Below are 22,884 nucleotides of genomic sequence, written 5' to 3'. Positions count from 1 at the left end.
CTCTCTCTCTCACTGTCCACTCTGCCTGTCAAAAAAAAAAAAAAAAAAAAGATTAATCCTAAACTGAGTAAAGAGTTCAACAAATAGTAAGAACCAAAAACACTATTCCTCAACAGTAGAGACAAGGGTTGTAAACAATAATTGAATCTCAAAATGTCAGTTTCATTCCTATGCATTAAGTACTCTATTATTTACCACAAATCAGGGAAAATATATGGAATTTGTCTTTAAGGACTGCTTTATTTCACTAAGTATCATGATTTCCAATTGCATCCATTTTGTTGGAAATGACAGGATTTCATTTTTTTTTACCACTCTGTAGTATTCCATAAGTTACATATATTCCATAATTTTTTTATCCAATCATCATTTGACATGATTTTTTATCCAATCATCAGATAGACATGTGGGGTGATTCCATATCTTAGCTATTGTGAATTGAGCTGCAATGAACATGGGGGTACAGATAACTTTTAATATGCTGATTATATATCCCTTGGATAAATTCCCAGGAATGGGATTGCTGGATCATATTGTATATCTGTTTTCAGGTTTCTGAGGTGTCTCCATACTGTCTTTCACAATGGCTGTACTAGTTAATATTCCCATCAACAGTGGATTAGGGTAGCTTTTTCCCCACATCCTGGCAAGCATTTATTAGTTGTTGATTTCTGTAAGAGAGACATTCTTAGTGGGATAAGGTGAGAACTCATTGTCTCATTGTGGTTGTGATTTGCATTTCTCAGATGGTAGTGAATCTAGGAATTTTTTGCATGTGTCTGTTGTCCATTTGAATTTAATCTTTTGAAAAATGCCTGTTCACGTCCTTTGCCCATTTCTTAACTGGATTGTTTACTTTATGTTTTTGAGTTTCATGAACTCTTTATAGATTCTGGATATTAATCCTATATCAGTTTCAAAGTTTGCAAATTTTTTTTCCCATTCTGTTGGTTGCTTCTTCACTTTGCTGAGTATTTCTTTTGCAGTGCAGAAGCTTCTCAGTTGGATGTAATCCCATTTGTCTATTTTGACTTTGATGGCCTGTAATTTTGGGGTCTTTCCCAAGAAGTCTTTGCCTAAGCCAAGGTTTTGTAGGGATTCCCCAATGTTTTCCTCGCGTAATTTGATGATATTCAGATCCTTGATCCATTTTGAGTTGCATTTGTATAACCTTCAAGGTAGGGGTCTTATTTCATACTTCTGAACATGAAGATTTACTTTTCCCAGCATCTTTTGTTGAAGAGGCTATCCTTTTTCTGGGGGTTGATCTTAGCTTTTTTCTCAAAGATAAGTTTGTTGTAGAAGCATGGATTGATTTTGAGAATTTCTATTATGTTCCATTGGTCTTCATGTTTATTTTTATGCCAGTTATGGGAAGTTTTGTTTATAATTCTCCTGTAGTGTATCTTGAAATCTGGTTTCATGATGCTTCTGGCTTTGTTTTGTTGTAAAAGATTATTTTATCTTTTCTGGGTCTCTTCTGTTTTGCCATTAATTTTAGCATCTTTTTTACTATATCTGAGAAGTATGTAATTAGTGTTTTGATTAGGATTCCACTGAATGTTTAAATTGTTTTTGGTAATATGGTATTACTTCTAATCCATGAACATGGAAATTTTTTTTTCCATTTTTCTCTTCTATTTCTTTCATTAATGTTTTGTATTTTTCATTATAGAGATCTTTCATTTCCTTGGTTAAATCTATTCCAAGGTATTTTATTTTTTTATAGCTATGAATGGGATTGTTCTTAGAAGTTCTTTCTCAACCATGGTATTATCTGTTTATACAAAGGTTATGGATTTTTGTGTGTTAAGTTTATATTCTGCCATTTTACCAAATTCTTTTATGAGTTGCAATAGTCTCTTAGTGTATATATAAAATCATGTCATCTGCAAATAGGGATAATTTGACTTCTTCCTTTCCAATTTGTATCCCTTTGATTTCTTTCTCTTTCCTAATGGCTCTGGATAAACTTTCCAGTACTATATTGAATAGCATTGTTGAAAATGGCCATCCTTGCCTGGTTCTGGATCTTAGTAGAAATGCTCACAACTTTCTGCCATTCAATAGGATGCTGGCTATGGGTTTGTAATAAATTGCCTTGATTGTATTGGGGAATGTTCCTTAGAAACTTAATTTGCTTAAGGTTTTTATCAGGAAAGGATGTTGTATTTTATCAAATGCTTTCTCATCATGTATTGGATAATCATATGGAAAATAAATATGGTGTATTACATTTATTGATTTGCAAATGTTGAACCATCCCTACATACCAGGGATAAATCCTTCTTGGTCTGTGTGAATGACCTTTCAGACATGTTGGGTTCTATTAGCTAGTATTTTGCTGAGGATTTTTACATCTATGTTCAAAAAGGGTATTGGTCTATAGTTCTCTTTTTCTGTTGTATCTTGTTCTGGTTTAGGAATTAAGGTGATGCTGGCCTCATATATGGAGTTTGGGAGGATTCTCTCCATTTAAAGTGTTTTGAATAGCTTGAAATAAATGGGATTAGTTCTTCTTTAAAAGTCTGGTAGAATTCAGTAGTGAAGCTATACAGTCCTGGGCTTTTCTTTGTGGGAAAGGTGTTTAAGACTGATTCAAAGTCCATCTTGGTTATTAGTCTGTTTAGGTTTTTCATGTCTTCATGACTCAACTTCGGTAGGTTGAATGTGTCCAGGAATCTATCCATTACTTTTAAATTTTCCAATTTGTTGGCGTGTTGCTGTTTGTAGTAATTTCTGACAATTCTTTTCATTTTTGTGGTATCCATTTTTTTTAGTGAATTGGGCTAATGGCATATGAAATTTATTTTTTTGAAAGACCTGCTCTTCATTTCACTGATGTTTTGTATTTTTTGGTTTTCAATTTTTGTTTACTTCTTCTCTAATTTTATCTTTCTTCCTACTAGTTTTGGATTTGATTTGTTGCTGGTTTTCTAGATCCTTAAGATTCACTGATAACTCATTTATTTGATGCCTCTCCAATGTCTTGGTGTAGGCACCAATTTCTATAAACTTCTCTCTTAATCTCATTTTTTTCTGTACCAGTAAGTTTTGACATGTTATATGTAATCTTCATTCATTTCCAGACATTTTTTGATTTCCCTTTTGATTTCTTATATAACCCACTGTTCATTCAGGAGTATATTGTTCAGTCTCCATGTGTTTGCATATTTTCTGGAGATTCATAAGTTTTTTTTAAAAGATTTATTTTATTTATTTGAAAGACAGAGTTAGAGAGAGGTAGAGGCAGAGAGAGAGGTCTTCCATCCGATGGTTCACTCCCCAGATGGCCACAATGGCAGGAGCTGCACCCATCTGAAGCTAGGAGTCAGGAGTTCAAGGACTTGGACCATCTTCTACTGCTTTCCCAGGCCGTAGCAGAGAGCTGGATCAGAAGTGGAGCAGCTGGGACTAGAACCAGTGCCCATATGGGATGCTGGTGCTTCAGGCCAGGGCTTTAACCTGCTGCACCATAGTGCCGGCCCTGATAAGTTTTTAATCTCCAGATTCACTTCATTATAGTCAAGAAAGACTATGGTAAAATTTCAAGTTGTTTTTTTTTTTTTTTGAATTTGCTAATTTGTTTTATGGCCTAACATATGGTCTATCTTCAGGAAAGTTTCATGCACTAATGAAAAGAATGTGTATTCTGAACTGTAGGATGAAATTTTGTGTATATATCAGTAAGGTCCATTTGGTCCATAGTCTAGATTAGCTCTATTGTTTGTTGATTTTCTGTCTAGTTGATCTGTTCATTGATGAAAGTGGGCAGTTGAAGTCCCCCATTGCTATTGTATTGGAGTCTATGTCTCCTTTTAGATCCACTAACATTTGTTTTAAATAGCCATGAGCCCTGGCACTGATTGAATATACATTTGTTATAGTTACATTCTTTGATTTTTTTCCCCTCTGGTAAAATCCTTGGATCACGTGAGCACACAAGAGCCTCTGCAGCTGCTGCTGGTGTTGAACTGGCACCTTCTACCCACAAGTTGCCAGGCACCTTTGTGAGTGGATGCGGAGAAACATGCCCTTTTTTCACTGGGTTAGGCAGGTACCCTTGTCCTTGGTTAGGGCTCCAGGACACACTCAAAGACAATGTGCTCCACCAGCCTCCCCCTCCAGCTTCATCACCAATGGCACAGGTTGCTGCAGTCTGTTCTCACCTTGCTTTCCAAAGCTGGGTTCTCCTCTGGCTCTCAGGTATTGTGTGTTGTGTCTATGCTCATTGCTGGGCATCCATCCTTTCCACCCTGATCCAAGGCATCCCTCTTCCTTCTGTAGAATTTGCACTTCAGACTTCATTCCAATTCTCCCTTGGGAATGTACTTCCTCCACTTTTTTGCTATTATTTTTCCCTCTCCTAAAGCGATACATCCTTTCTCTATTCAGCCATCTTGGAATCTCCCAATATGTTCAGTTTTGAGGTTGTATTTGCAGAATTTTAAGAATATTTGTAAGAGAAGTACACTAAAGGGGATGCTGAATCTGGTGGTTCATTAGAATCACACAGGACATGCTTAAAATTGCAACTCCAATCTTGTTGATTCCAGATCACGGGGTAGGAAGTGATTCCCAAAATATATACTCAGTGGGACTTTGTTCAAGGTCTTTTTATTTAGAACCATTGTCTTAGGACTTGGTCACTAGAAATGTGGCCCACAGATTAGAAGTAAAACTTCACCTGGAAATTAGCTGGAAATGCATAACTTCAGACTTCATTGTAGATTTCTGACTGTTAATCTACAAGTGCACAAGGATTCCAGGTGACTTGTGTGCATGTTACAGTTCAGATGCTATAGGTTAAGATACCTGGGCCCTTATTCGGAATGTAAGACTTGCTTTGTTAGGTTCCGGAGACTGCTATAGACTGACTAAAAGTGAATAAAATAGATCCAAGATTTGAAACTGACATTGATTCCAGTATTAATGCATATATATCATGAGAAATGATACCTGTCACAAAGATCAGCTTATTTAATTAACATAATTAGCATCACTCTTCTAAAGAAGCCAACTATCTGGGAAGCCAAATCACCATCAGAGGATATTTAGAGTACCTCACTCAAAGTCATCAATGAGAATACCTAGAGAAATGTTTCTTTTTTTTTTTTTTTTTTTTTTTTTTTTTTTTTTTTTTGACAGGCAGAGTGGACAGTGAGAGAGAGAGACAGAGAGAGAAAGGTCTTCCTTTTGCCGCTGGTTCACCCTCCAATGGCCGCCGCTGCAGCCGGCGCACCGCGCTGATCCTGGCAGGAGCCAGGAGCCAGGTGCTTTTCCTGGTCTCCCATGGGGTGCAGGGCCCAAGCACCTGGGCCATCCTCCACTGCACTCCCTGGCCATAGCAGAGAGCTGGCCTGGAAGAGGGGCAACCGGGACAGAATCCGGCACCCCAACCGGGACTAGAACCCGGTGTGCCGGCGCCGCAAGGTGGAGGATTAGCCTATTGAGCCACGGCGCCGGCTGAGAAATGTTTCTAATGTAGCCACTGGATGGGGATAATTCTTTTTTACAAAGAGCCCTTCCCCTTGGGCAGTATAAATTGTGTAATGGCAAAGTTATTTACCTGAACCCCTTGCCTGTATCCCATTCTGTGTATCTTCTACGGACAATTTCTCTTACTTGTGTAATATTTTGTATGAATTACCACTTTAATACTTGTGACTTGCCAGTTCAATATGCTTATAATTTATTGCTTCTTAGTTGCCAGGCATTATTTCACTCAAAATCATCATCTTTTGTTTTGGAAGAGAAAACTTAAGAAATAGGGAGGTAGGCAAATTGCTCATTTTCCAAAAGCAGCAGGTGATGGAGGTCTGGATTCAAGCTCTGGCTTTTCTGAATCTAAGTCTGTATAGTGTACCCTGGAGCAAAACCCTGTGTTACCAAATTAAAAATATCCCCAGATCACCTGATTGAAAGAAACACTTATTTAGTAGTGTACTCTTTAATTCAGAGACTTGGGATCTAACCACATTTCACTTACATGTTGGTTTTCTAGTTTAAATTACATCTTCACAGTTCTAATGCTTTGGGGGAATTCTTTGATATAATTCTCAAGTAGTAACAATTATTATCTTTTCCAAGATTATTAACTGCTTACAAAATATTTATTTAATAATGCTTTAGAATAGTTGAAGACATAGTTAAAGAATCTCAGTAATTGGGCAAAATGAAAAGAGTGCGATTAAGTTACTTCAGAATTATTTTTATTAATGTCTCCTTTGTGCTGTTGAGTTTAGCAAAGAGAATTTTAAAGAAGAGATCATAGATAGATAATTAACTATTCTTTATTTTCTTGATTCTGAGGTTTAAAAAATATGTTCTCAGCAACACAAATATTAATTAGATGCTAATTAATAATTTCACCCATGAAACATTTACAAAACAAATATGCAAATTCTCATAAACCAACTTGCACTCTAGTGATGATTAGGCTATCATTATATTCAGAAGCAATTCTGATGAATGCATAAGATTTTGAGAGTATGACCTAATGCTAATATAGTGAAAACTTCAGAATTCTTTTCAATTTTCTTTCTCTTTGCAGTTCTAAGAATACATTTGTTAACTCATTTAAATCCTCTTCATATCTCAGTATTTCATTAATCTTTGAAATTATAGTTACCAGTTTGATCTAGATCAATGATTCTTAACATTTTTGACCCATGAACTCCTTTGAGAGTATAATAAAATTTGTAAATCACTCAACAGTAAGAAATACATTGGTTATATAAGCAGAAGTTTCTACTTCTGATAGTTCAAAGCTTCTCTAAACTCATGAATGAATTTTATATAAACAACTCTGATACAGCTGGAAAATAAGAGATCTGCATTTAGTCCTAGAGGAATGCCAATGAATTTGCGATCAAGAACTTACTTTATCTCTTGAAGTATATTGTATATGATCCTTAATCCATAAAATAAGAGTTGATCAAGGAATTGAATTATTGAATTTCAAATTTAACTATTAAACATGGACTATCATGTTCACTTTTTCTGAAGTATAAATATACTGTCTTAGATTCCAGATATTGTCTTGCAAAGGGCAGTAGGAAGCCATCTAATTTCTCTGGAAATGAGCACCATCACTCAAGAAAGAAAACACTGGTCAAAATAACAGGGGCCTTAAAAAGTTTATAATTCACAGAAAATGTGTGTTGTAAAAAATGTATGCACTGCTTGTGGATTTTTGCATGATAACAAACATCTTTTTTTTTTTTTTTTTTTGACAGGCAGAGTGGACAGTGAGAGAGAGAGACAGAGAGAAAGGTCTTCCTTTGCTGTTGGTTCACCCTCCGATGGCTGCTGTGGCCGGCACGCTGCAGCCGGCGCACCGCACTGATCCGATGGCAGGAGCCAGGTACTTATCCTGGTCTCCCATGGGGTGTAGGGCCCAAGTACTTGGGCCATCCTCCACTGCCTTCCCTGGCCACAGCAGAGAGCTGGCCTGGAAGAGGGGCAACTGGGACAGAATCCGGCGCCCTGACTGGGACTAGAACCCGGTGTGCCGGTGCCGCCAGGTGGAGGATTAGCCTGTTGAGCCGCAGTGCTGGCCAAACATCTTTTTATTATTATTTTTTGTGGGACACAGACAGACAGATAGATAGCCCCCCCCCCCCAAAAAAAAAAGAGAGAAAGAGAGAGCTTCTGTTCATTTGTTTATTCCCCGATGTATGCAAAGGCCAGGGTTGAGCCAGGTCAATTTCAAGAGCTGAGAACTCAATCTGCACCTTCTACATGGGTTGCAGATACCCAAGTAACAGAGCCATCACATGCTGCCTCCTAGGGTCTGCATTGACAGGAAGCTGGGAAATGAACCCAGTGAATCTATTATGGGATATGGCACCCTGACTGGCATCTTGACTTCTAGGTAACATGCTGTTCTCCAAACTTATCTTTTATTTCCATTTTTTAATGAACTGTTTGTAGTACCTTGGTTTTTTAAGAGTTATTTTTTGTGGGGTTTTCTGCCATGGAAGCTTTTGTGAACTAAAATTGTGAAAATCCTTTGCAGAGAGATTGCTGAGAAACTGCTGGAATTCTTTCCATTGTCAGCATAACTGGGAAGCATCAGATAACCGATATTGGACAGTGCTACATTATTTTTACAGAAACAAAGATAGTGTTATAGACTATGGACCACAAATTTGATATCCATCACAGATAAAATCTAGATTGTATTATTAAGCGGAGAATTTCTGAGCAATCATATACCAGGAGTCAGAGAGGTTAACTTAACACAAATTATGTCAAACAAGTCTCATTTCCTTTTCTGGTAAGATTGCTAGATTAATTGATCAAACTTTCATTTCTCCAGAATCAACTTTGAAGATGGTTGGCAAAATTTAGATGAAATTAGTGAATTTATTTTTAGTTTTGAATCTGGAAATAAGAATCTCTTGTAGCATGTTATCAGGCTCTATTTTTTTTTACTTTCTTTAGTAATAATATACATTGCTAGGATAGATGATAAAATAAATAGCAATTAATTTTGTAGAAGAACAGATCCAACAAAGATAAACACAATATTTCTAAATGCTTTTATAGAAGATTTGACTGATTTTAACACAATGTGTATTGCTTAAGAATAAATGTATTACTGTGTACTTAATCTGATAATCAATGACATACAAATGTACTTTACGAGGCTCAAGGAAAATGTGTGCCATGAAAAAATTATGTAGAGATATCAAAATATTTTGCATGAAAATATGCATCTCTTAATTCCATCTTTCAATGAGCTTTTTGAAATAGCCTTGCAAGTTCATGCATCCTTCAAATATTTATTGAGCAGAATATGCCAAGTGTTGTGCCACAACACTGCATGCTGCCTCGATGCCCTCAGAATCAGTTATTACACTTGGCATAGAGCATTGTCCTTCAGGAAGCTCACAGTTTTAACTTGGAAGCTGAAGTGATAAACAACAGTAAGAATGCACAAACTAGTAAGTGCCATAAAAATAGTAAGCACCATTGTACTAGGGGAATAGAAAGCAATGGGGGTCTAACTCTGACTCACTGAGGGCATCAGAAACCATTTGCAAAGGTTATGCTATCTGAGGCCTCTTTCAAGGATATAAAAAGGGAGTCTAGTGAGGAGAGCACACAGTATAAGCACACAAAGCACCATCTCAAAGATGTTGAAGCATGCTGTACTTAAGAGAACTGGAAAAAAATTCAAGTAAATTCAAGGGATTCGAGAAAATTTAAGCTGGAATGGGCAGATAACAATCAAATAATAGAAGGAAGTATTAACTTTATAAGTGTGGAAAGGAGAAGAGACTGATGTTTCTCTTTAAAATCTTTATTTATATTTTTTGAAAGGCATGGTTACAGACGTAGAAAGAGACTGATCTTCCATCCGCTGGTTTACTCCATAATGACGATAACGACTAGGACTACACCAGGCCAAAGTTAGGAGCTGGGAATTCCACTCAGTTCCCCCATGTGTGGCGGGGGCCCAGGCATTTGGGCCATCTGCTGCTGCTTTCTCAGGCACATTTGCTGGATTAGAAGTGGACCAGTCACTGGTATTGCAGGAGGCAGCTTAACCCTCTGGGCCACAATGCCAGCCCTGAGAATGAAGTTTTAATGAATTGCTGAACCAGATGATTTTCAGTTATTTAACTTGTGAGAGAAGGGGAGAAAAGAAAACAATGAATTTGGTTTGGGACATGCTGTTAAAGTATTCCAACACTTTTAACAAACTACTGGATTTCTTCTTTCTGGGATGTCTGATATACATGATTGTGGTGGCTATTGCTTTTGTCTTTTCAAACATTTTTCCTGTCTTGGGTATTTCTATGCATATTAGGTAAGCACATAATGAACTGATGTAATCAAAAGAGCCCATTCCAACCCTCCAAACATTGGTCAAAAATGGACATTGATCTAATTCATATTTTTCTTTAATTTTTCTGCTTGGACAATAGGGAAAAGAACCCTTTCCATCCCTTATCATTAAAGCAATTATATCACCAAAATAAATCCGACTGGAGCCAAGACTCCAGCCATGTTTCCTTGGGAAAACTCAAAATGAAAAGTTTAATAACACGAAGAATACAGAAACTCCTCCAAGTCCCCAGATTTGACTTGGTTCTAACCACAATCCTTTAAATCTTTGAAATGCCTCAATTTTTTTTCCAATAAATCAATAAATTCCTTTGATGTTTAAGTAAGTTTTTATGTTCTGCTTCTGTTTCCTGCAAAGTGTCCAAACTACATATGGAATCCTAGAGTTTCTTCCAAATTGTTTTTTATTTATTTATTTATTTATTTATGTATGTATTTGAAAGGCAGAGTGACAGAGACAAAAGGTTTAATCTCCAGATTGCTGGTTTACTCTCTAGATGGCTGCAACAGACCTGGCTGTCTCAGGCCAAAGCCAGGCACCAAGAGCTTCATCTCACCTGTGATTGCAGGGGCCCAAACACTTAGGCCACCTTCCACTGCTTTTCCCAGACCATCAGTAGGAAACTGGATGGAAAGTGGAAGCCAGGACACGAATGGGCGGTCAACCTTAAGGGATATAGGCAGTGGCTTACCCCGCTGCACCACAATCCTGGCCCCTCTCTCTATTCTTCATATTGCAGTTGATTGATGATTTCTAAGGACAGATTGACTACTTTCCTTCACTTGACTTTGCTCAGAGTTATTTTGTTGTTTCTGAAATCCAAAGTGAACCTCAACAGAAATAGTCTGATGCTGATAAGATATTGTAGTAGACATCTGTAAAATATATGATGACAACATAACTAGAAAAATTAGAGTATGCAGTTGATTATATCAAAAGGGTTGCCTTCATTTCATATTCTCATAGTTTGGTTATCATGTTGGCTTACATTCTCCTTAAAATTTAAAAAGCAAAAATGCAAATAACATATTAATTGCATTTAGAATTTATTATCTTTCATTCCTTTTCTTACTCTGTGTGTCTACATTTAGGTTAATAAATATTTAAACTTAAGCAGATTTTTAGAACTCACTTCATTAAAATTAGCTAGCCTTACTTAAATCTTTTTTCAATTTCCTACAAAACAAATTATCTCTAAATTGAAGCTATTTTACTAATTTATTCTTTCTATTTACTGAAAAGTTTTAATTATATTATGCATATTGAACTTTGGAACAGAATTTGTTTTAATTATGATATTAATTTACTATTGACAACTTCATCACTGAAACCTTGATAAAAACACCCTTTCAGATTTCACACTTCTAAAATTTCTCTTAATATAATTTAATTCATTATAAAACTCCTCTACTAACATGCATGCACACCCTCTGCTCCATGACCACTCTGTGCTAGACATTAACGACACTCCACTAACCCTAATTATGCTTGCTAACACTTTCATTTTCTCTGCCTTCCAAAGATGTTTCCATCATGTGGGTGGGGTGAATTTTGCTTATCCTGTGACTCAGACATTCAGATCATCATAATACCACATCTACATATCTACTGGTGTCCCATTTACTTATTTGATTACCTATAGATTCCATTTGAAAAACTCAAAGAATCACATATAAGCCAATTTTTTCTCACAATAAACATTAAAGTGCTTCATTAGCACAAACAGAAGCATTGTTACATGGGATTTGGTTAAAGGGATCAAGAATAAGAATCAGCAAATGCCCAAGCAGATTAACAGTGAAGTGAAAATCAGGAAAGAGGAGTATAGTGCATTCATAGGCACATTATGAAATTTAGATCTCTAGTTTATGAAATAAAACCAATAATTCAGAGGTCTCCTACAATATGCAAAATGAAGTTCAAACTTTTAAGCAGATACTGAGTCACTGACATGAGCATCTTTTTCAGATTAACCTCTAGTGAGCCCAGCTTCAGTCAGACTCCCAAAACATGCTCTTTTCTTCCATGTGTATTTTTTTAAGATTTATATTTATTTATTTGAAAGAGTTACAGAGAGAGGTAGAGACAGAGAGAGAGGTCATCCATCCGCTGGTTCACTTCCCAGATGGCCGCAACGGCTGGAGCTGCGCCAATCCAAAGCCAAGAGCCCAGAGCTTCCTCCAGGTCTCCCACGTGGGTGCAGGGGCCCAAGGGCTTGGGCCATCTTCTACTGCTTTCCCAGGCGTTAGCAGAAGCTAGATTGGAAGAGGAGAAACCAGAGCTAGAATTGGCACCCATATTGGATGCTGGTGCTTCAGGCCAGGGCTTTAACTCGCTGCCCCACAGCGTCGGCCCCATGTCTTTATGTTTGCTAGTGCTGGTGCATTTTCCAGAAAATTTCATTCTGCTAACCTATCAAGTTTTTACATCAGAAATACAAGTAAGTTTATCTTTGTAGTAGTTTGATATTTCTCTATATCCAAACATTCAGTTGTGCTGATTGGAATGGAAACTAAACAACAGAAGTTGAATTTGAACACTAGTAACACTTGGGGACTTTCCTACAGAATTAGAAACATACTGATTGACACTATAAATTGGTAAATAAGCCTTATCTCACGTCATAGGGTCAATTCATAATTTGCTTTTCTTTTTTCCAAAGTGACTTAAGATAATTTACAGAAGTGAATGAATTTTATTTTATTTTTTTCTGTGAACAAATATTACTTCAAGGATGATAGTATTGGAGACAAAAGTGTTTTTTGACTGCTTTTTTCATTGAAATTATCCACGAATTACTAAAATGAAAGAAAATCTATGACAAGATTGAAATTGGAAAAGATGCCCTCTACAACCCAGACAATTAAGAAAAACTTTCATATCACTATATGTGGGTCTAATATAATATTGCAATATGATTAATGAAAACACTTCAAATCTTTGTTTTCTTAAAGTTACTGAATTAATTCAGCAGTCATAGAGAGCTTCTTTGGAAATCAGTATAATAAAAATATATTGATTAGGAAGAACAACGCTTGGGGACAATGATGAACCCTGGTTTCTTTCAGTTGGATTCATGACTTAAGATTGAACAAAAATATTCTTCACTACTACATTGGCCATAAAATAAAATAAAAGAGAATGTTCCCATTCCATCAGTATGCAAACTTTAGAACTGTACAACCCATAGTAGTGAAAAAAGAGAAATAATTTGATGCCCATGGGAAAGTCTACAAAATTAAAGGGAGTAAATACAGACCTCAAGTTACAATGGAAAGTAATTTTTAAAAATATGTGGCATAGGAAAGAGAAGACAGTTTGTTATTAAAAATTCTAGGTAGGGATAGGCAGTTGGCCTTGCTGTTAATGTGTTAGTTAGGATAGTCACATCCTATATTAAAATGTCTGGATTCAATTCTTGGCTCTGGCTCCCAATTTTAGCTTTCTGCTAATGCAAACCCTGGGAAGAAGAAGATGATGAAACAAGTGTTTGGATCCCTGCAACCAGAATGGGAGACATGGATTGATTTCCTGATGCCTGACTTTTCTCTGGCCCAGCTCCAGTGATTTGAGGAGAGAATTAGCATATGGGAACTCTTTATATCCCTCTTTCTATCCCTCTTTCTCTCTCAAATAAATAAATAAATAAATAAGTAAAAATTCAAAACAATGCAGCATAGGCCCTATAAAATAAGAGATATAATTGAGAGGATGAGGAAATACACCTGGAGTGTTTCTTATGGTTGTTTCCTTTATAGCTATCTGTTTGCTCTTGTAGCTGTTCCAGTTTTGTTTATCTACCTTCTACCATTTTCTTCATGCCCACCTCTACTTATTCCTGTGCTTTAGGGAAGTTAACTCTACCCATGGCTATAAGCAAGCAGCAGGTACTTTAGAGCCAGCTAACCATAGCAATATTACGTCTACATAATAGATACTAATTTGAGTGGGGTCAGGTTGGTTTGTAATTTTTGATCACATAAATAAAAATATTAGTTAATAATAGTTTCATAAGGAAACCTATTTTTTCAGCATTAGGTTATCATGCATTTATCCATTCACAGACTATTTTACATTTCATTGTTCCACCTTGCCCTTCAGTAGACAGTAGAATAGTGGTTACTAGGGTCTGAAGATGGTGGGGGAAAAGGGGATGAGAGCATGGTTAACAGGTATAGGAGTGAATTTGGATAGGAGGAAACTTCTAATGTTCTATTGCACAGTCAACTGTGGTTGAGTATTAATTCTATATTTAATAATAGCGATAGAGAGTATTTTGAATGTTCCTGTTGCAAGAAAATGATAACCATTTGAGGTGATGGGTATATCAACAATCTGGATCTGGTCATTAACATTGTATACATGTACAGAAATATCACACAGCACAAATATATACAGTGATTATGTGGCAATTTTTTAAAAGTTAAATTAATTTTTCATTTCCCCTCACTGGCCTTTCATCTTAGCTTATGGCTCAATTAATTACTTTTTCCCATGCAATACAAACGTCCATGCCAAGGAGATATATTTGGATTTAGATCTTGAACACAACTAACAGGGTTTTAATTAGATATTCCTTACTGAACTCAGAGTTACAAATGGAATCCTTTGTCAGGGCTCAGATTCAAAATACCTCTGCTTGTACAGTATTCCAAGTTCTTTAAAAGCTTCCCCAAAATACAACTTTGCTTTGGCAATGTGATCTAAAGAAGTTATTTTCCTCCATCCCTTAACAAATTTTATCAAATCTAAGGTATTCATTGTAAACAATGCTGGGGCACGATATTTTATTTTTGGCATTGATAATTACATAATACAGTTTTAAGCTTGGGATTTTAGAATGTCTAAAAAATAAATAGCTTTTTTCATTACAGAAAAACAAAGGAGGCATGATCCTCATTAGCAAAACACAAAACATATCAAGAAGCAATTGTAAAAAATGAGGACAAGATGACTAAAATCAAACATCAACTATCACTATTGAACATATTTTATATAGTGTAAAAATCTAAATTCATCTGTAGGCTGTCTATGCTCACTGTGCTATTGTTGGATTAAAGTGAAAAACCTGGGAGACAGGTGGGAAATACTTTGTATGAGCAGGTGAATGATGACCTAAATCATGGTATCATAGCACATCTATTTTATTAAACATGAAGGCATGAAAGAGAATTTGGTACTTTTTCCTTTTCTTCTTTATAATTATACATATAATAATAGCACATGTTTATGGGATACAATATAATATTCCAATGCATGTAAATAATATACACAGATCCAATCAGGGCAACTAAAATTTCCATCTGCTTATCACTGTTATTTTTTTTAAAGATTTATTTATTTATTTGAAAGGCAGAGTTAGAGAGAGAGAGAGAGAGAGAGAGAAAGGGAGATAGTGAGTGAGATCTTTCATCCACTGGTTCATTCCCCAATTGGCCATGAAACTGGGCAGGGCCAGGCTGAATCCAGGAGCCAGAAGCTTCTTCTGGGTCTCCCATTTGGGTGCAGGGGCTCAAGAACTTAGACCATCCTCCACTGGTTTACAAGGTGCATTAGCAGGGAGCTGGATCAGAAACGAAACAGCTAGAACTCCAACTGCTGCCCATATGGGATGCCACCACTACAGGCCATGGCTTTAACCCACTACACTATAGTACCAGTCTCATCCTGAGTATTTTATAAAAGCAATAAATAATAACTTTGCCACTCTTAGAAATATATCTAACATACTTGTTCTCCAAGACTTATTTCATTTTGTTAAATGGAAAGTAGAAAGGCCAAATTATTGATAGCTAAGAAGACTTTGTCATCCACTGAACCACCATGTGCAGAATGGTAGCACTCCAATAAGAGCAGACCTAGACAAGGACCTAGAGCGACTGTGTGCTCCTCATACATTGCTGGCAAGAATGTAAGATGATAAGCCACTCAGGAAAAGAGTTTGGCAATTTCTTAAACACTACTCAGTCATAAAAAAGAATGAAATCCTGCCTTTTGCAGAGAAATTGATGCAAGTGGAAACCATTATGCTTAGTGAAATAAGTGTGGTTTTATCTTTTTAAAAGAGAGAACACATGAATTTCTTTTTTGGAAAATATCTATTAGATTTTTAAAATCATGAATCTGTTGGGATAAATTTTCTCAGAATTGAAAAGAAAACTCTAAAGATTCTATAATTATATTTTTTAAGAAATTGTATTTATTTGAGATGTAGAGTTACAGACAGTGAGAGGGAGAGACAGAGGGAAAGGCCTTTCTTCCATTGGTTCACTCTCCAAATGGCTGCAACAGCAGAACTGAGCTGCTCTGAAGCCAGGAGCCAAGAGCTTCTTCCAGGTCTCCCACATGGGTACAGGGGCCCCAGGACTTGGGCCATCTTCTACTGCTTTCCCAGGCCATAGCAGAGAGCTGGATGGGAAGTAGAGCCACCGGGACTAGAACTGGCGCTCATATGGGATGCCGGCGCTGCAGGGGAGGATTAACCCACTGTGCCACAGCGCCGGCCCCTAAAATTGTATTTTGACATAAACAAAGGAGTACATGATTAGAAATCAGTAAGTCATTCCTCCATTTCTTCAAATATCTAAGGACAAAGAAAATAGTCTTTTCCAGTGCTTTTTCCTGAAATAGTAAATCACAGAATGACCCAAGGTGACTGATCTTAACCCAACTGTTTTTTTGTTTGTTTGTTTGTTTTTTGACAGGCAGATTTAGATAGAGAGAGAGAGAGAGACAGAGAGAAAGGTCTTCCTTTTTCCGTTGGTTCATCCCCAAATGGCCACTATGGCTGGCACACTGTGCTGATCCGAAGCCAGGAGCCAAGTGCTTCCTCCTGGTCTCCCATGGGGTGCAGGGCCCAAGCACTTGGGCCATCCTCCACTGCCTTCCCGGGACACAGCAGAGAGCTGGACTGGAAGAGGAGCGACCAGGACAGAATCCTGTGCCCCAACTTGGACTAGGACCCGGGGTGCCAGCGCTGCAAGCGGAGGATTAGCCAAGTGAGCCGCGGCACTGGCCAAACTTTTAATTCAAGTGGTATTGGGTTAAAACTGAGAATCTACTTTTTTTTTTCTTTTTGATCTAACTGTGGTTCCAACTCTCCATCTGTCTACTTCAATCTGAATAATTTTTTGAATACAATTTGGATCATTTTACTGCCTCAGTATTTTCTCTTTCTTGACTGTATTTACCTTTCCACTATTATTCCTCATCACTTAGAAAATTTCAGGTTATCAATTCTTTTAGGAAATTTCTCTGGTCACATTCTAGTACCTGAGTACTTTACTATTTTCTATTCATACCTAATATTTTTTCAACTGACATGTGTATTACAGTTTCTAGTTTGTAAGTTTATTTCCTCCACTAAAGTATAATCTTCATAAGGCAAGACATATGCAATTTTTGCTCAACCCTATATTCCTCGGGCTTTGCATGATATCTGATATATTAGAGATTCTTAATTGTTGTTAGATAAGTGAATAATTTAAGCCATTCCACCTCTGTGATGTCTTAATTGAGAAATACAATTGGCAAGTAACTGGAAAATTGTGAAAATTAACTAGGCTATGAAAAGTGACCTTTATGTACTGTTTCCAATTTGGAAGCTTTTATATATGTATTCTGTTTTCTTGACCCTCTTACAATTTGATAAGGAAGGAAAGAATGTCTTGATCTTAAAATTAAAATAATTGAAACTTTCAGAGGTGACATGTTTTATCTTCACTCCAGTTCTTACAATAATACCCTGAAAAGTTGGAAGATTGTCCTGAAACTCAAAATTTGCCTTCTTCCAGGGCAACTGGTGCTGGGTATTAGATGCAAAGTCAGGTGGACTAATAAGTGGATATCTACATGGCCCTACTTTACACTCTTTCATAATTTTCTGGACACTTTTAGAAAAACAAAAAGGCACCTTGTTTCTATTCTGAGAATTTTTTCAGTGCATAGAATCATGGATTAAAAATTTGACAAATCTGACTTTATGATTATAGATTGGTCTATTCTAGTTAATATTGCTGCCAATTAGTTACCTAAAATTAGTAGCTGAAAATAATGCTTTTATTTTACTTCTAATTTCATAACACTATGATCACAGAATATCCTTTGTATGATTTGACTCCCTTAATTATATTGAAATCCATTTTATGGCCCAGAATATGGACTATCTTTATAAATGTTGTATATATATATATTTTAAAAATTCTTTTATTGTTGAATGTAGAATCCTAGAAATGCTGGTTAGCTCTGGTTGATTGATAGTAATGTAAGTCTTATTTATACTTGATTTTCCATGTTTTATATCAATTATTGAGAGATGGTTGTTAAACCTCTATTTCTATGGATTTTCCTAGTTCCACTTTCAATTATATCAGTGTTGACTTCTTGCATTTTTGAGATTAGTTGTTGGATACAGAGACTGGGGATTGCAACGTTTTCTAAATGAATTAATCACTTTATCATTATGAAATGACTCTTTTCATCCAGCTCACATTCCCTTTTCTGAAATCTACCCTGATGAATATTAAAGTAGCCACTTCAGATGTATTTTACTTGCACAGTACATCATAGTACTATTACTATCTGTGTGTATTTTCCATCGTATCACTTTTAGTATTTTCATATTTGAAGTGAATTTTTTAAAAGGAGCCTAAAGTTGAGTGTTGTTTTGTGTGTATGTGTGTTTTGTTTGTTTGTTTGTTTGTTTTTGCCAGGCAGAGTTAGACAGTGAAGGAGAGAGACAGAGAGAGAGTTAATGAACAGTGAGAGAGAGACAGAGAGAAAGGTCTTCCTTCCGTTGGTTCACTCCCCTAATGGCCACTACGGCCAGCGCTTCGCCGATCCGAAGCCAGGAGACGGGTACTTCCTTCCGGTCTCCCATGCAGGTGCAGGGACCCAAGCACTTGGGCCATCTTCTGCTGCCCTCCTGGGTCACAGCAGAGATCTGGACTGAAGAGGAGCAACCGGGACTAGTACCCGGTGTCCCAACTGGAACTAGAACCCGGGTGCCGGCGCCACAGGCGGAGGATTAGCCAAGTGAGCCACGGCGCCGGCCCAGTCTTGTTTTTTAATCCATACTGACAGTCTCCACCTTTTACTTGATAAACTATGGATAGTTTGTGTCATTACTGGTGTGCTTGGCTTAAATTTACTATCATGTCAAGTACTTGTTTTCTTTTATTCTGTTTTCTTTTGAATTAATAATTACTTTATGATTCCATTTTATCTATTTACTTCACCTAAAACTTGGAACTCACTGCTTCCTTTTTAAGGCTTTGATTCATGGTTTCTGCATCTCATAAAAGTATGGAGTATTATCTGGACCTTCAAGGATGCGTAAGATTTTGATGGGTAGAGGTGAGATAGGCACTGACAGAGAAAAGGGACTTTTGAAAATAAAATAAAAATGTTTGTGTATGGAACAATTTGACAAAAAGAGTTAGAACGTCTTTATATAGCAGTAGTGAGAAACTCAGCACCAGAAAAGGAGGTGAGCAATTGATTCATGCTCATATTTAAAAATAGGCTAAGCAGTGTATTTTACCCTGAAATATATAGACAGTAGAAATTATGGAAAATGAGTAGTTCAAATAGCACTTTTTGAAGTTTAATTTGACAGCTGGTGTATATTAGACTGGAAGAGATAAAAGAATAGAGGAAGAGAAAAAAACTCAAAGATTTTGAGAATTGTTAAAGTGTACAAAGATGAAGGCCGGCGCCACAGCTCACTAGGCTAATCCTCCACCTGCGGCGCCGGCACTCCGGCTTCTAGTCCCAATCAGGGTGCCGGCTTCTGTCCCGGTTGCTCCTCTTCCAGTCCAGCTCTCTGCTGTGGCCCGGGAGTGCAGTGGAGGATGGCCCAAGTGCTTGAGCCCTGAACGCGCATGGGAGACCAGGAGGAAGCACCTGGCTCCTGGCTCCTGATCAGCCATAGCAGCCATTTTGGGGGTGAACCAACGGAAGGAAGACCTTTCTTTCTCTCTCTCTCTCTCTCACTGTCTAACTCTGCCTGTCAAAAAAAAAAAAAAAAAGAGTACAAAGTTGAAGACATTGAAGGCAAGAGAAACCATAGAGCTTGAGTGAAGCAGCTTCAGTGGAACCTTGGAACCCTGGTCTCCTGCAGTCTAAGCTCATGCTTTACCTGCAATTCTTTTCTACAAGTTCTTTAGAATGTTCACAGGAAAATAGAATGAAAAGATAACTTTAGGAGGCAGATGTTTAGTCTAGCAGTGAAGACACCAGATCCTATATCAGAGTGCCTGGGTTCAAGTCCTAGATCTTTTCCAAATTGTAGCTCTTGGCTAATGTAAACCCAAGAAGGCAGCATATGATGGCTGAAAGGGATTGGCTTTCTGCTTACCCACATGGAAGACCTGGATGGAGCTTGTAGTTCCACTTGAAATACCTACATCCCCTATAAAAGTGCCTGGGTCCTGGCTGTACTTCCAATTCCAGCTTCTCACGAATGTGCACTCTGATAGACACCAGGCAATGGCTCAGTTAATTGCATCCCTGCAGCCCATGTGAGAGACCTGGATTGAGTTCAACACTCCTGGATTTGGCCTGGCCCAGTCCTGGCTGTTGTGGTTATTTGTAGAGTGAACCAGCACAGGGATGATCTCCATCTGTCTGTCTCTGTCTCTCAAATTAAATAAAAATATTTTTGTTTAATTCCATTTTCTCATTAACATTTTGAAGTGCCTTTGTATTTTTAAATTAGCATAACTGAATGACTGGTGTGCCATACACTGACAAAGCAGTATGGGCATGAGTGGAGATGAAGGAATTCTCTGTAGTGATCATAATTCTGTGATATGAATCTAAACTTTTTTTTAGAATTTAGGAAAGTAGTATTATTCATAAAATTTATATTATATAGTCTGCAGCCGTATCTCTTAATCTCTTCATTAAGCACATTAAAATCACTGTAGCAGAAATACTTGTCTTTAAATGGGATAAATCAGGGTAATAATTACCTCAAATAAATTCAGGTAAAATTCTACCTAAAAGGACTTCAGCACAAAGCATTTTGGATTTCAGAACTGCAGATAAGGGGTATAGGTTCCTATTTAGCCTGTCAGGAGCTGGCAAACAATACATATGGAATATTTGCCTAATTTTTCAAGTCATAGCATGCTAAAAGGCAAATGGTTCTCATTGATCTCTTCACCCCTTGACCCTTGGGGTAGAAAGGGACTGATACCTGGACATATTATAACTGGATCATTAACTCCAAGAGGGAGAAAAATATTTTCCTCATAAACTGATGAGGCCACTGATACTGTTTCTGAAATAAAAGTGTAGAGGCAGAATTATTAAAGAAATAATATGGGAACCATGATGTCATCTGTTTTGACCCTGCAGGAGTTAGAATTTTTTTTTTTTTTAGTAAAGGTCTGGACAACAAATATTTTAGGCTTTGGAGGCCATGCAGACTCTGTACTAATTATTCAACTGCACCACTAATGTACAAAAGCAGCCAGAAATAATACCTAAGGGGAGGATCATGACTGTGTTTCAATAAAACTTTACTGACAGAAATTGGAAGATTATATCATTTTAATATGCTAAGAATATGAATATTCTTTTGATTTGCTTCAACCATTTAAAAAGTGTAGCTCATTCTTTTTTTTTTAACTTTTATTTAATTAATATAGATTTCCAAAGTACAGCTTATGGATTACATTGGCTCCCCCCCCCCCCCGCCATGACTTCCCTCCCACCCGCAAACCTCCCCTTTCCCACTCTCTCTCCCCTTCCATTCATATCAAGATTCATTTTCAATTTTCTATATATACAGAAGATCAGTTTAGTATACATTAAGTAAAGATTTCAACAGTTTGCACCCACATAGAAACACAAAGTGAAAAATATTGTTTGAGTACTCGTTATAGCATTAAATCTCAATGTCCAGCACATTAAGGACAGAGATCCTACATGAGAAGTAAGTGCACAGTGACTCCTATTGTTGACTTTACAAATTGACACTCCTGTTTATGGCATCAGTAATCACCCTAGGCTCTTGTCATGAGTTGCCAAGGCTATGGAAGCCTTTTGAGTTCGCCGACTTCGATCTTATTTAGACAAGGTCATAGTCAAAGTGGAAGTTCTCTCCTCCCTTCAGAGAAAGGTACCTCCTTCTTTGATGGCCCTGTTCTTTCCACTGGGATCTCACTCACAGAGATCTTTCATTGCTTCAACCATTTAAAAAGTGTAGCTCATTCTTGACACAGGGTCATACCAATAGAGATGGCAGGTCAGATTTGGTTGCTAGGTTTTCTGACTCATGCACTAAACTGGTAAATTAATTCTTCATCTAAAGAACAGCCGCATCCTGAGGATGAGGTAAAGTCAGAATCAGGGGTAGAGATTGTGGGAACATAGCTGTGACAAGGGAGAGAGGACAGAAAGGAATGGAATTGAGAGGATCAATTCTATGCACATATGTACTTTTCTCCCCATAGAACACTAGAACCTTACACTGAGAATCCCATGGCACTGTACTTTCCTATTGCTCCTGTATCTCTCAGCTTCTGATCTGAGGAACAGAACCTCACATACCCAGGATCTACCAGCCTACTCTGAATCATTACAAGACCAATTACGGCTAGCTGTGTATTTTCTTGCTTTCAGTAACTTAGCTACAATTATCAACTGGAGATAATTCCTGTATAAGCTATGGCTCTTAGCTCTCAAGTGATGGAAAAGATCTTTTTGTTTGCTTGTTTGTTGTTCCCGAGCATGTGGGCATGTAGCATCAAATATTTAAAAATTTTTTTGTTAGAGGTTAAAGTAGAATGTTTTTTACTCTTATTTTATCTTTTTTTAAAAATACATTTGTTTGAAAGGCAGAGCAACAGAAAAAGAACGGGAAAAAGAGAGATCTTCCATTTGCTGGTTCACACCCCAAATGGCCATGGCAGCTGAGTCTGGGCTAGCTTGAAGCCAAGAGCCAGGAGCTCCATCCCTGTCTTTCACATGGGTGACAGGGACCTCAGAGCTTATGACTCTTCCGTTGCTTTCCCAGA

The sequence above is a fragment of the Oryctolagus cuniculus genome, chromosome 12 (assembly GCF_051225735.1).
Source record: "Oryctolagus cuniculus isolate XC-2025 breed Fujian yellow rabbit chromosome 12, ASM5122573v1, whole genome shotgun sequence".
Lineage (NCBI taxonomy): Eukaryota > Metazoa > Chordata > Mammalia > Lagomorpha > Leporidae > Oryctolagus > Oryctolagus cuniculus.
This window is presented reverse-complemented; position numbering follows the sequence as displayed.